Genomic DNA, 13,656 nt, shown 5'->3' on the forward strand with positions numbered 1-13,656 from the left:
TACAATAGTTTCAATACAAGCCATGGTACAAGAAATCATCTTCAAGCATTCCATCAATATAATCCAAGCTTCCCGTGAAGTGAAGGTAATCTGCAAAATGACAAATAAGAAAGTTAGAAGAATAATACTAGATGAAGAAGTATATATATAGGTTATTTCGGAGAGAAATTAGCTAAGTATAGACCATTTAGGAGCTAACTAAGCTAATTATGTCATTTAGGTGGAACCCTAGCTAACTATAGGTTGTTTCGGAGCTAACTTGGGTAAAATAGGTCATTCCGGAGCAAACTATGCTTATTAAGCCATTTTGGATCTAGCTAGGCTAATTATAGGCCATTTAATACCTAAGTTAGGGGGAATAGGTCATCTTGCAGCTACGTAAGCCTTATTATGTCATTTAGAAGAGAACTAAGCTAACTGTAGGTCATTTTTTATTAAATAGGTCATTTTGGAGCTAACTAAGCTAATTATGTCATTTCATAGGATAATTAGCCCATTTAGCCTTTCTTGGATGAGTCTAAGCTTCGTAGAAGAAGAGAAAGAGAAGAAGAAGTAAAAGAAGGAGGAGGAGGAGGAGAAGAAGAAGGAAGAGGAGAAGAAGAAGAAAAGAAGAAGGAGAAGGAGAAGGAGGAAGAAGGAGGAGAAGCAGGAGCTCCTTCTCCTTCTTCTCCTCCTTCTTCTCCTTCTTCTTATCATCCTCCTTCTCCTTCTTCTTCTTCTCTTCTTCTTCTTATTTCTTCCTTCCATTTTTCCTCTTTCTTCTCCTCTTGTCCCCTTCTTCGGGCTAAATTGGCTAAGAATGCCTTTTAGGAGCTAATTATGTCATTTCGAGGATAATTAGCTAAGTATAGGTCTTGTTTTATTAAATAGACCATTTAGGAGCTAACTAAGATAATTATGTCATCTAGGTGGAACCCTAGCTAACTATAGGTCGTTTTGGAGCTAACTTGGGTAAAATAGGTAATTCCGGAGCAAACTATGCTTATTAAGCAATTTTGGATCTAGTTAGGCTAATTATAGGCCATTTAATACCTAAGTTAGGGGGAATAGGTTATGTTGCAGCTACGTAAGCCTTATTATATCATTTAGGAGAGAACTTAGCTAACTGTAGGTCATTTTTTATTAAATAGGTCATTTTGGAGCTAACTAAGCTAATTATGTCATTTTGTAGGATAATTAGCCAATTTAGCCTTTCTTGGATGAGTCTAAGCTACGTAGAAGAAGATAAAGAGAATAAGAAGTAAAAGAAGGAGGACGAGGAAGAGGAGGAGGAGAAGGAGAGGGAAGAGGAGAAGAAAAAGAAAAGAAGAAGGAGAAGGAGAAGGAGGAAGAAGGAGGAGAAGGAGGAGCTCCTTCTCCTTCTTCTCCTTCTTCTTATCATCCTCCTTCTCCTTCTTCTTCTTCTCTTCTTCTTCTGTTCTTCTTATTCTTCCTTCCTTTCATTTTTCCTCTTTCTTCTCCTCTTGTCCCCTTCTTCGGGCTAAATTGGCTAAGAATGCCTTTTTGGAGCTAATTATGTCATTTCGAGGATAATTAGCTAACTATAGGTCATGTTTTATTAAATAGACCATTTAGGAGCTAACTAAGCTAATTACGTCATCTAGGTGGAACCTTAGCTAACTATACGTCGTTTCGGAGCTAATTTGGGTAAAATAGGTCATTCGGGAGCAAACTATGCTTATTAAGCCATTTTGGATCTAGCTAGGCTAATTATATGCCATTTAATACCTAAGTTAGGGGGAATAGGGCATCTTGGAGATACGTAAGCCTTATTATGTCATTTAGGAGAGAACTTAGCTAACTGTAGGTCATTTTTTATTAAATAGGTCATTTTGGAGCTAACTAAGCTAATTATGTCATTTCGTAGGATAATTAGCCAATTTAGCCTTTCTCGGATGAGTCTAAGCTACGTAGAAGAAGAGAAAGAGAATAAGAAGTAAAATAAGGAGAAGGAGAAGGAGAAGGAAGAGGAGAAGAAGAAGAAAAGAAGAAGGAGAAGGAGAAGGAGGAAGAAGGAGGAAGAAGAAGGAGAAGGAGGAGCTCGTTCTCCTTCTTCTCCTCCTTCTTCTCCTTCTTCTTATCCTCCTACCTCTCATTCTTCTTCTTCTCCTCTTCTTCCTCTTCCTTCCTTTCATTTTTCCTCTTTCTTCTCCTCTTTTCCCCTTCTTCGGGCTAAATTGGCTAAGAATGCCTTTTTGGAGCTAATTATGTCATTTCGAGGATAGTTAGCTAAGTACAGGTCATGTTTTATTAAATAGACCATTTAGGAGCTAACCAAGCTAATTATGTCATCTAGGTGGAACCCTAGCTAACTATACGTCGTTTCGGAGCTAACTTGGGTAAAATAGGTCATTCCGGAGCAAACTATGGTTATTAAGCCACTTTGGATCTAGGTAGGCTAATTATAGGCCAGTTAATACGTAAGTTAGGGGGAATAGGTCATCTTGCAGCTACGTAAGCCTTATTATGTCATTTAGGAGAGAGCTTAGCTAAATATAGGTCATTTTTTATTAAATAGGTCATTTTGGAGCTAACTAAGCTAATTATGTCTTTTCGTAGGATAATTAGCCAATTTAGCCTTTCTAGGATGAGTCTAAGCTACGTAGAAGAAGAGAAAGAGAAGAAGAAGTAAAAGAAGGAGGAGGAGGACGAGGAGGACGAGGAGAAGGAGAAGGAAGAGGAGAAGAAGAAGAAAAGAAGAAACGAAGAAGGAGAAGGAGAAGGAGGAAGAAGAAGGACAAGGAGGAGCTCCTTCTCCTCCTTCTTATCCTCCTCCTCCTCCTTCTTCTTCTTCTCTTCTTCTTCTTCTTCCTTCCTTTCATTTTTTCTCTTTCTTCTCCTCTTGTCCCCTTCTTCGGGCTAAATTGGCAAAGAATGCCTTTTTGGAGCTAATTATGTCATTTCGAGGATAATTAGCTAACCATAGGTCATATTTTATTAAATAGACCATTTAGGAGCTAACTAAGCTAATTATTTCATCTAGGTGGAACCCTAGCTAATTATACGTCGTTTCGGAGCTAACTTGGGTAAAATAGGTCATTCCGGAGCAAACTATGCTTATTAAGCCATTTTGGGTCTAGCTAGGCTAATTATAGGCCATTTAATACCTAAGTTAGGGGGGAATAGGTCATCTTGCAGATACGTAAGCCTTATTATGTCATTTAGGAGAGAACTTACCTAACTTTAGGTCATTTTTTATTAAATAGGTCATTTTGGAGCTAACTGAGCTAATTATGTCATTTCGTAGGATAATTAGGCAATTTAGCCTTTCTTTGATGAGTCTAAGCTACGTAGAAGAATAGAAAGAGAAGAAGAAGTAAAAGAAGGAGGAGGAGGAGGAGGAGGAGAAGGAGAAGGAAGAGGAGAAGAAGAAGAAAAGAAGAAGGAGAAGGAGAAGGAGGAAGAAGGAGGAAGAAGAAGGAGAAGGTGGAGCTCCTTCTCCTTCTTCTTATCCTCCTCCCTCTCCTTCTTCTTCTCCTCCTCTTCTTCTTCTTCCCTCCTTTCATTTTTCCTCTTTCTTCTCCTCTTGTCCCCTTCTTCAGGCTAAATTGGCTAAGAATGCCTTTTTGGAGCTAATTATGTCATTTCGAGGATAATTAGCTAAGTATAGGTCATGTTTTATTAAATAGACCATTTAGGAGCTAACTAAGCTAATTATGTCATCTAGGTGGAACCCTAGCTAACTATACGTCGTTTGGGAGCTAACTTGGGTAAAATAGGTCATTTCGGAGCGAACTATGCTTATTAAGCCATTTTGGATCTAGCTAGGCTAATTATAGGCCATTTAATACCTAAGTTAGGGGGAATAGGTCATCTTGCAGCTATGTAGGATAATTAGCCAATTTAGCCTTTCTTGGAGCTAACTAAGCTAATTATGTCATTTAGATGGAAGTCTAGCTTTTTTTTATTAAAACACTAGAAATAACATACCATTATCGTCATCACAGCGGTAAAGCACGGTGGTTCTGGCTTGTTTCACCTGAAGAAGGCTGCCCTGGAGAAGGCTCGAGTGTAGAAGGGTCGTGGGATGCGTTTCGGGAGATATTCTGCACCAAACATCATTTGCAATGTCTAGTTAGAATGAGGACACTCTTATGATCACTTCACTGAAATGAAACTCATCGTCACCGCCACATTAATGACTGGCATCGGCGGAGGGACTTGGCCGTTCTTCTCGCACATAGACTGTACATTTGGTTTCGACAAGTCAAACTTTTTATTTAATAATGAAACGTACATTCAAATGCAAGATTTGAAATAACATGAAGAAGAAACTTACCACGAAGAGCTCGTATATGGCCCTGTTAGATGCATCATTCCGTGCCCTCTCCGCCTCCACCAATGCAGTCGTCCTCTCCTCCAGCTCCCTAATTTCTTTATCCTTCGCAGCCATAGCCACCTGCATTGCCTCTCTCTCTTTCTGAATAGCAGCCTGCAACACAACTCATTGTTAGCAATGTAATCATATTGGTTCCAACGCACAACATAATGCGGAAAGATAGTTGAGTGCATTAAACTAACCTTGATGGCGAGCTCGACTGGCCGTGGACGACGTGTTATCTCCAGACAAGAGCTCGTTTGGCGTGCCTTTATCTGCCGGAGAGTCCTAGGACAACGTATAAGGCCGTCTCCAATTGCGATCGAGCCATGGGGCCTCCCGTTGCCAGCTATCATCACCAGCTCTGGATCAATAGGCCCCTCGCTCGGGTTAAAGTCCTCCCCTTTCCTCACCTTCCTGTGATCTCTGTACTTCACGAGCTTGTGGTGGGAGGAGATGTTGGTGAAGTTTTCTGGATGCTCGAGGTCAGACTCAGAGAATGCCTTGACCTTCTTGTACGAAGCAGTATGGGCCATCGCATATAGGTCGTACATCTGTGGCGCCTCCGTCTTATTGTGACGCGCCTAAAACAGAGAGAGAGGAAAATTGTATTAGTAAAGGGATCAATATAGCATTAAGAATGAATTGCATGAGGCATGGAGGAAACCACATACCCAGTTCTCGCCAAATTGGATTAAGTTTACGCTCCCTTGATGGTGTGGCACGCCAACCATTTTGCCAAGCCTCTCCTAGGCGTTCTTGTGGCTGGCCTCCCAAGTTTCAGAGCACCACTGATCCACCAAGGCCTCCGAACAATCCATCTTAGCCACACACCATCTCGGGGGCACCTAAGTTAACAAATAGAAATTTGAGCGTGTAAGAACCAAATCAAGGAAACTAACTACAAAGCCTGAATAATATGTTATTACCTTCCTGTAATGCTCCTTCTCCATCTTAGCATCACGACACTTCGCCTTGTCAAGCCTAATACGCCGCGTGGCATAGTAGTCTCGAACAACCTGCACCCAAGCCTCGTGCCGAAAGTTTTGAAGTAGGCGGCGACATACGGTTTCGATAACCTTTGCCGCGTCCTCGTCGTATGCCTCCTCACACCTGTAGTAGGTCTGCAAATGAAAGACCACCGATTAGTACAATAAATAGCTATGGTTGATTTATAATTGTGTGAAGGATAAATTACCCAGAACTTTCGGATCACCATGTCCGCCCTCATGTCGCACAAAACACCGTCGATCTCCACCTCCAGCGGGGCCGGGGCACCCAAGTAGTGCTCCCAGGTCATTCCTACCTCTTGCTCCCGACCGGGCAACATAACAAACCCTGGGAAGTTTTTACGGCAAAGAACACCAAGGACGCTGTTGGGCTTGCGGACACCCTTGGTAACAATCCAACCCCTACAATATGACAAATTAAAGCCAAAACATTAAATATTTGAGAAAACGCGAAGGCAAAAGGTTAAATTAGAGTAAATTAACTTACTTATCCCCATTTGGCCTAATCGACCACCTCTGCTCGGGGGTCGCTGGCACGAGCGGGAGCCCCGAACTACCACGCTGGTAGACGGTAGCCCCCTCACCCAGCTCCTCGTCGCTACCAGCATGGCCACTTGGCTCAGCCCAGGTATCCCACTGGGTCTCTTGGGACGTACCCTTATCCCAGCTTTGCTCCGGAGTCGCCTGGAATGAAGCCTTTGGGGCATGAGTCTCGTGGGTCGAAGGCTCGTCGACCTGAGGCTCGTCGACCCGAGGCTCGTGAACCGAAGACCGTGTAGCCTCCACCTCAGACGAATCCACCCTAGAAGTCATGTGCTCAGGTGAATCAGCTTGGGGTGGTGGCGGAGACCGTGTAGCCGCCACCTCAGAAGGCGTGGCAGCCACCGCCCTACCTCTCCCGCGGCCACGTGTACCTTTAGTACAACATAAATACCAACATGAGTAATAATATATATATAAATATCAATATGCATACAACATGAGTACAACATAAATACCAACATGAATACAACGTGTACCTTTAGTGCCTCTAGGCTTCGCGGGGGGTCGACCTCCTCTCACGGGGGGGGGGGGGGGTGCTCCTTGCATAGTAGAGAGCAACACTCTCCGAAGAGGTGAGGAAGGAATGGAAGTACCCATCCCATCACCCGCCGACGAAGAAGGAGCCGCGGAGTGCTTTCGACCCTTTCCCATCATCTTTCAACACCTGTCATGACAAAGAGTAAATGAAATTAGTACAACATAAATACCAACAGGACTAATAAAATGTATATAATTTAAGTGTATCATCGTCCTAAATACCAACATGACTAATAAAAATTGAATACCTAACATGAACTCAAAATTTATATATAGTATAATAGTTGAATACCTGACATGAACTAATAACAATCGTGCTCGTCTATATATGCTTCGGGGTCAATAAATGCATCATGATCATCACTATCATCAATAAATGCATCATCATCATCACTATCACGAAGAACATGTGGAAGGCCACCATTATGTAATCGGTCAAGAACTGACAGGTCATCCGCAGTAGTAACCTCTTCTTCTTCCAGCTCTTCCTGTTCGGGCTCAGGGGTTAAGATGGATTCACTGTCGCTGTCTACTTCATTGTTCTGGGGTGAAGTAGAGCGGTTCTTGAAACGTTTCTTGGACATACGTGTTTCTTGGAAGAATTCTCCTTCGTATGTGTCTGGGTTAATGTGAGGTTCGTAATCCTCTTCATTGAGGGTAGGTGGTCTAAAATGTGGTGGCACTTCATAAACGACATCCCAACCTTTGAGATTTGGATCAGTTTGGCAGGCCCACGATAGATAGAAAACTTGTGTCACCAGTTGAGCCGTAATATAGACATCGGGAACATCTAAGTGGGTGTTTTGGTTGATTTCGACTAGTCCTATATGTTCATGAGTCCTTCTAGTCTCCCTCGGCTCAAAGCAATAACATTTGAAGACTACGACGGTCGGTGGGTTTTCACCATAGAATAGAAGTTCATAAATTGCTTCAACTCTTCCATAATACTCGGTGTCTCCTTCACCGATAGCAGAGACAGAACAATTTGTAGACTTTAGGTCGGGCATAGATAACTCTTTGCCAAAGGTACGAAAGTGATACCCGTTGATGTTGTATTTGTCAAATGAACGGACCTTATAGTCAAAACCATTAGCGACTTGTCTCAACTCGGCGTCCATAGACTCTACATCAGCCTACAAGTTTTATACGAAAGAATGGATGCATTAGCCGCAAATTAGACCAAGAAATCAAATGAGACCTTAATGGTAATTAATTACCCTTTGTTTGAACCAAGAGATGAAATCGGGACAGTCGCCTCCATGCTTTGCGAGAAGCTCATACTCTTCGACGGAATCCTTTTCGATGACCACTCCATCCGAGAATTTGGCGACGTATCGACTATATCAAATATCCAGGAATAACAGTAGTTCAAAGCAATTAGAAGTTGCGGAACAATAAATAACCGAGAACTTACTCGATGTACGGCCGCAATTCTGTTAGGTTGGTGAAGATATACAATGAAATGGTCTGCCATTCTTCGACATCCATCGATTTCCCTTTCGAAGCACCGGATGGTGCAAGCTTACCTTGGAATAGGCTGAGGTTGGATCAAAATTTTTTTCGACCGCCAACATTGTACCGAGGCTTCGGGTTATGCAAATGATGATTTTTGGCTTCGTAGTGTGCTGTCATGAAGTTTGCCGCCTCCTCACTAATGAATTCCTCGGCCATCGATGCTTCAATTCTATGTTTATTTTTACACTTAGCTCGAAGCGTCTTCTGCATCCTCTTAGTTGAGTAGCACCATCGATTTTGAACGGGCCCCCCCATTCTTGCCTCGGTCGGGAGATGCAAAATCAAATGTTGCATTGGATTAAAGAAGCCCAGTGGAAAGATCTTTTCTAATTTGCAGATCAACTCCGGCGCCAACTCTTCCATTTCATCTAGCACGCCAGGCGATAGTTCATTCGCACAAAGAGAACGGAAGAAATAGCTCAGCTCTGCCAGTACTAGCCATTCATTCTCAGAGATAAAGCCACGCAACATCACCGGCATTACCCGCTCAATCCATATGTGCCAATCATGACTCTTGAGCCCAGATATTTTCAATTTCTCAAGACTCGCTCCCCTCTTTAGATTCGCAGCATACCCATCGGGGAACATCAACCGCATTTTCACCCACAATAGCATTTCCCTCATAGCTGGCCTTTCAAGATTGAACCATGCCTTTGGCTTCGCTATGCTTTGCTTTCCTTTCCGTTGTCGCAAGTTTTGCAACGGTCTATCACATAGAGCCTCTAGGTCGATTCTAGCCTTAGGATTATCTTTTGAAATCCCCTCTATGCCGAACAATGTACCAAAAATGGGCTCCGCAATATTCTTTTCAGTGTGCATCACGTCAATGTTGTGTGGGCAAAGGAGGTCCTTGAAGTAAGGCAGATCCCATAAGCATGACCTGTGAGTCCAAGCGTGTTTCGTATTATACCCTTTGAAGTATCCTGGACGCAAAGGATCAGGCTCGAGAGCATTTAACTGATCAAGGGTCTGTTGGCCTGTCAACGCAGCTGGTGCAGTGTTTTTGACAACTCTACCTTTGATGAAATTCTTCTTGTCTTTTCTTAACTTATGGTTAGGATCCAGGAATTGTCTATGCATGTCGAAGCAAGAATACTTGCGACCAGCCTGCAGCCAACGGAACTGAAGAGCTGCCTTGCATGTGGTGCATGGGAACCTTCCATGCTCACACCAGCCAGCGAATAGCGCAAACGCCGGATAATCATGCGTCGAGTACATGTACCACACATGCATTTTGAAATTTGTTTTGGTAGCCGCGTCGTAGGTCTTGATCCCATTATCCCAGGCTTCTTGCAACTCATCCTTAAGCGGCTGCATGTACACATTCATATTCTTCCCCGGATAGTTGGGCCCTGGAATTATCAACGTCAGGAAAATCTTCTTTCTTTTCATAATCTCTCCGGGTGACAAATTTAGTGGAATGACAAATACAGGCCAACAACTGTATTGTGCTGTCGTCATACCATACACATTGAACCCATCCGTGCTGATGGCAACTCTAGGTTGCCTTGGATCTTCCGATTTATCCTTATGTAATGCATCGAAGTGCCTCCACGCATAACCATCTGAAGTGTGTACCAGCATCTTGTTCCCATCCACATCTAGTGTGGTTCTTTTGCCCAATTTGTGCCATGTCATCTGTCTGGCCGTCTCTTCGACCATGAAAAGACGTTGAAGTCTTGGTACGATTGGCAGATACCGACGAACACTAATGGGGATTTTGGTCAGATTCTTCTCACCCATGCCGTTGTCTACCACAATATACCTGGAAGAATTGCAAATGGGGCAATAGTTCAAGGCCGCATACTCAAGCCTAAATAAGGCACATCCATTCTCACAGGCATGTATCTTCTCATAGGGCATCTTAAGTACACGGAGGATTTTCTCTGACTGGTATAGGTTTGCAGGCAGTACATGTCCTTTGGGTAGAAAGCGTCCAAATATCGTCATCATCGCGTCGTAGCATTCTCTGCCTAGGTTGAATTGAGCCTTCAGAGCCATTACTTGCACGATGGCATCCTGCTGACAAAGCTCAGTCTGCTCGTAGAGAGGACGTTTTGAAGACTCCAACATTTCATAGAAGGCCTTTGCAGATGCCTCCATCTCATCAATCCCGAGCATCATCAAAGTCTTGCACCATGTCTTCAATCCCGGTACCATGCTTGTCGGTGCATCGACGAATCACCTCAGCTCTGGCACGTTGGTCAGACTCACCATGAAAAGTCCACACCGTATAATTAGGCGTAAAACCCCACTTCTGCAAGTGTTTACCCATTTCAAACTCTGTCTGCTTTTTCCAATTGTCGCAGTTCGGACAGGGGCACCATGTTTTTTGCTGGCCATTTGCAAATGCGGCTATCACAAACCCCTTGGTTATTGTTAACCATTCATGGGTCATGTCTTTCTAACTAGGGTGACCAGTGTACATCCAAGCACGATAACTCATGTTGCCTAGCTACCTATGGGGGCACAAGAAATAAATATATAATTCATCATCTATATTCATACGCTAATCAAGTTTGTGTGTTTTATTACGTCCATGCAACCTACACGCTAATAGATAAAGATAGGTCCTAATCCCACCCGAGTATGTGTAGACTGGGTTCGTTTTCCCATGCTCTGCTGCAGATGCGACGCAGAATTTCGGCAGCACCTCCCCGTTGTTCTCCTGATACACGTCTCGGCAATAAGCAGAGAGGATGTTTACCCGGAGAACAACAGGGGAGGCACTGACGAAATTCCGCATTGGATCCGGAGCATAGCATATGGGAAAACAAACCCAATCTACACATACTCGGGCTGTCCATGGATAATGTTGGACAATTCTAAAGGATGGCGGTTATAAATATGCAAAGAAATGCATATTTATAGATGTCGCCCTTTCGAATGGGAGACGCATACTGGTCACGCATACTCATGATTGAAGAAAGCTATAGCTAGCAAGTTTCATCGGCACGAAGACCGGGACAGAGCAAATTAAGGGGATAGGAGGAAAAGTCATTTGTGCTCACCAACAAACGCAAGGGCGGAGCTCGTCCAACGCACGTGGAGGTCGTCGAACAACTACACATTGAAATTCACATGATCAACACAAATAGGATGTTTTTATAATTAACATATTCGGAAAATATGTGACCTAACTCATAATTTACAAAACTATGACCTCGTGGGCCTCTGGAAGGCTGAAAAGCACCTTCTCGTTCAAAAGAAGGCAGAAGAGGTGTCGGGGGTCGGGGCTTAGTGGCGTTGGGAGTCAGTGCCGTCGAGGGTCGGTGGTGTCGGGTGTCGGTGGTCGGGAGTCGGGTTAAATGCGTCGATGGTTGGGGGTCAGTGTCATGGGGGGTCGAGGGTCACTAGCGTCGGGGGTTGGGGTTTTTTGGATCAACAAGAGGCCAAAGAGGTGTCGGGGGCCCGGGGTTGGGGGTTACGGCGTCGGGGGTCGGGGGTCGAGGGTCAGTGGCGTCGAGGGTCGGGGGTCGGGGTCAGTGGTGTCGGGCGTCGGGGGTCGGGAGTCGGGGGTCGGGAGTCAGGGGTCAGTGGTGTCGGGCGTCGGGGGTCGGGAGTCGGGGGTCGGGGGTCGGGGGTCAGTGGTGTCGGGCGTCGGGAGTTGGGGGTCGGGGGTCAGTGGTGTCGGGCGTCCGGGTCGGGGGTCGGGAGTCGGGTGTCAGTGGCGTCGGGGGTCGGGGGTTGAGGGTCAGGGGTTGGTGGCGTCGGGCGTCGAGGGTTGGTGGCGTCGGGGGTCGGGAGTCGAGTGTCGGGGGTCAGTGGTGTCGGGTGTCAGGGGTCGGGAGTCGGGTGTCAGTGGCGTCGGGGGTCGGGGGTCGAGGGTCCGGGGTTGGTGGCGTCGGGCCTCGGGGGTTGGTGGCGTCGGGCGTCGGGGGTCGTGGGCGGGGGGTCGGGGGTCGGGGTCCTTTTCTTTCTTCTTCTCCTCTCTCCTCTTTTTCTTCTTCTTCTTCTTCTTCTTCTTCTTCTTCTTCTTCTTATTTCTCCTCCTCCTCCTCCTCCTCCTCTTCTTCTTCTTCTTCTTCTTCATCTTCTTCTTCTTCTTCTTCTTTTCTCTCCTCTTCCTCTTCCTCTTCTTCTTCTTCTTCTTCTTCTTCTTCTTCTTCTTTGTCCACCTCCTCCTCCTCCTTTTCTAACAGTAACCTAATTATAACTAAACTAATAGTAACCTAATTATCCTAAACTAACAATAACCTAATTAACATTAAACTAATAGTAACCTAATTAACCTAAACTAACATTAACCTAATTAACACTTAGAGTAACCTAAACTAACAGATGCACTGAAATGAAAAAATAAAAAAAAGAAAGAAAATGAACTCACCAGGGAAGTTGCCACGGGAGGGGTGTGGCCACCGGGAGGGGTGTGCCCGCGGGGAGGGGGTGGCCGCAGGGAGGGATCGCCGGGAGGGGTGTGGCCGCTGGGAGGGGGTGGCCGTAGGGAGGGGTCACCGCAGGGAGGGGTGTGGCCGCGGGGAGGGGTGGCCGCGGGGCGGCGGCGGTGGCGAGTGACAGTGAGCGCGTGGGGGAGAGAGAGACAGTACTGTGGGGCCGTGGGGAGAGACAGATAGTGAGCGTGAGGGGGAGAAGACGGCCGTTACACGGTCGGCCCCTTTGCCGTCCGCCCCCCGACGGCAAAGGCTGACCCATGGCAAAGTTAGCCTTCCGTCAGACACGTCAGGCATGGGACCCACCCATGCTCTTTGCCGTCTGCCCTTGGTCCCTTTGCCGTCCGCTGGCAGACGGCAAAGGCCCGACACATGGCAAATAGTATTTTTGCCATCAGTCAGCCCTTTGCCGTCCGCCTTGCGCCAACTGACGGCAAAGAGCTTGTTTTCCATCAGCCAGCAGATGACAAAGACATGGCTGACGGCAAAGAACTGGATTCCAGTAGTGTGTATCACCATCTCTTCGCCGAACTAGTGCACCTATACAACTTACCATTGTATTAGGTGTGTTGGGGACACAAGAGACTCCTTGTTATTTGGTTGCACGGTTGCTTGAGAGAGACCATATTCATCCTACGCCTCCCGCGGATTGATTAACCTTAGGTCACCCACTTGAGGGAAAATTGCTACTGTCCTACAACCCTCTACACTTGGAGGCCCAACAACGTCTACAAGGAGAAGGTTGCGTACTAGACATTAGTCCTCAACTATGTCTCCCTCCATAACATAACCCTCAGGCATATCAGGCAATTTATATCTAGGAGAGCTAGTTCTAACAGGCAAAATAGCAGGTTCTACTTGAATAGTATCAGCAGTTTCATAAGTATCATCACATCTAGCAGCAACTCTAGCAATTTGTGCATCAAGGAATGCACCTAGTGGGAAATCAGTATCAAGCATAGCATCATCACAAGTATCATGGACATCAGAAGTAGCATCATCAAGCACAGGCAACACATCAAAATTTCTAGGAGGAGGTGGTGTCGCAAACTTACTCATAACTAAAGGTGAATCAAGTGCAGAGCTAGATGGAAGTTCCTTACATGTCCTCATAGTTGAGTGTAATGCCCCAAGAGACTATCTTTCCCTATTTGGAACCTTCTCTATGTGGGTCCACCTTGTCATTGCAATGAGAGCATAATGCATGTGTTATTTCATGTGTCACCTTGCCATGTCTTCCTTTGCATGCATGCATCACTTCCATTCCATTCATCCTTGTCTTGTGTTTGTGCTTTTTGAATCCATGTGTGATGTGATGTGATGAATATGTGATGGTGTGGTG

This window comes from Hordeum vulgare, chromosome 1H (assembly GCF_904849725.1).
Source record: "Hordeum vulgare subsp. vulgare chromosome 1H, MorexV3_pseudomolecules_assembly, whole genome shotgun sequence".
In the NCBI taxonomy this organism is placed as follows: Eukaryota; Viridiplantae; Streptophyta; class Magnoliopsida; order Poales; family Poaceae; genus Hordeum; species Hordeum vulgare.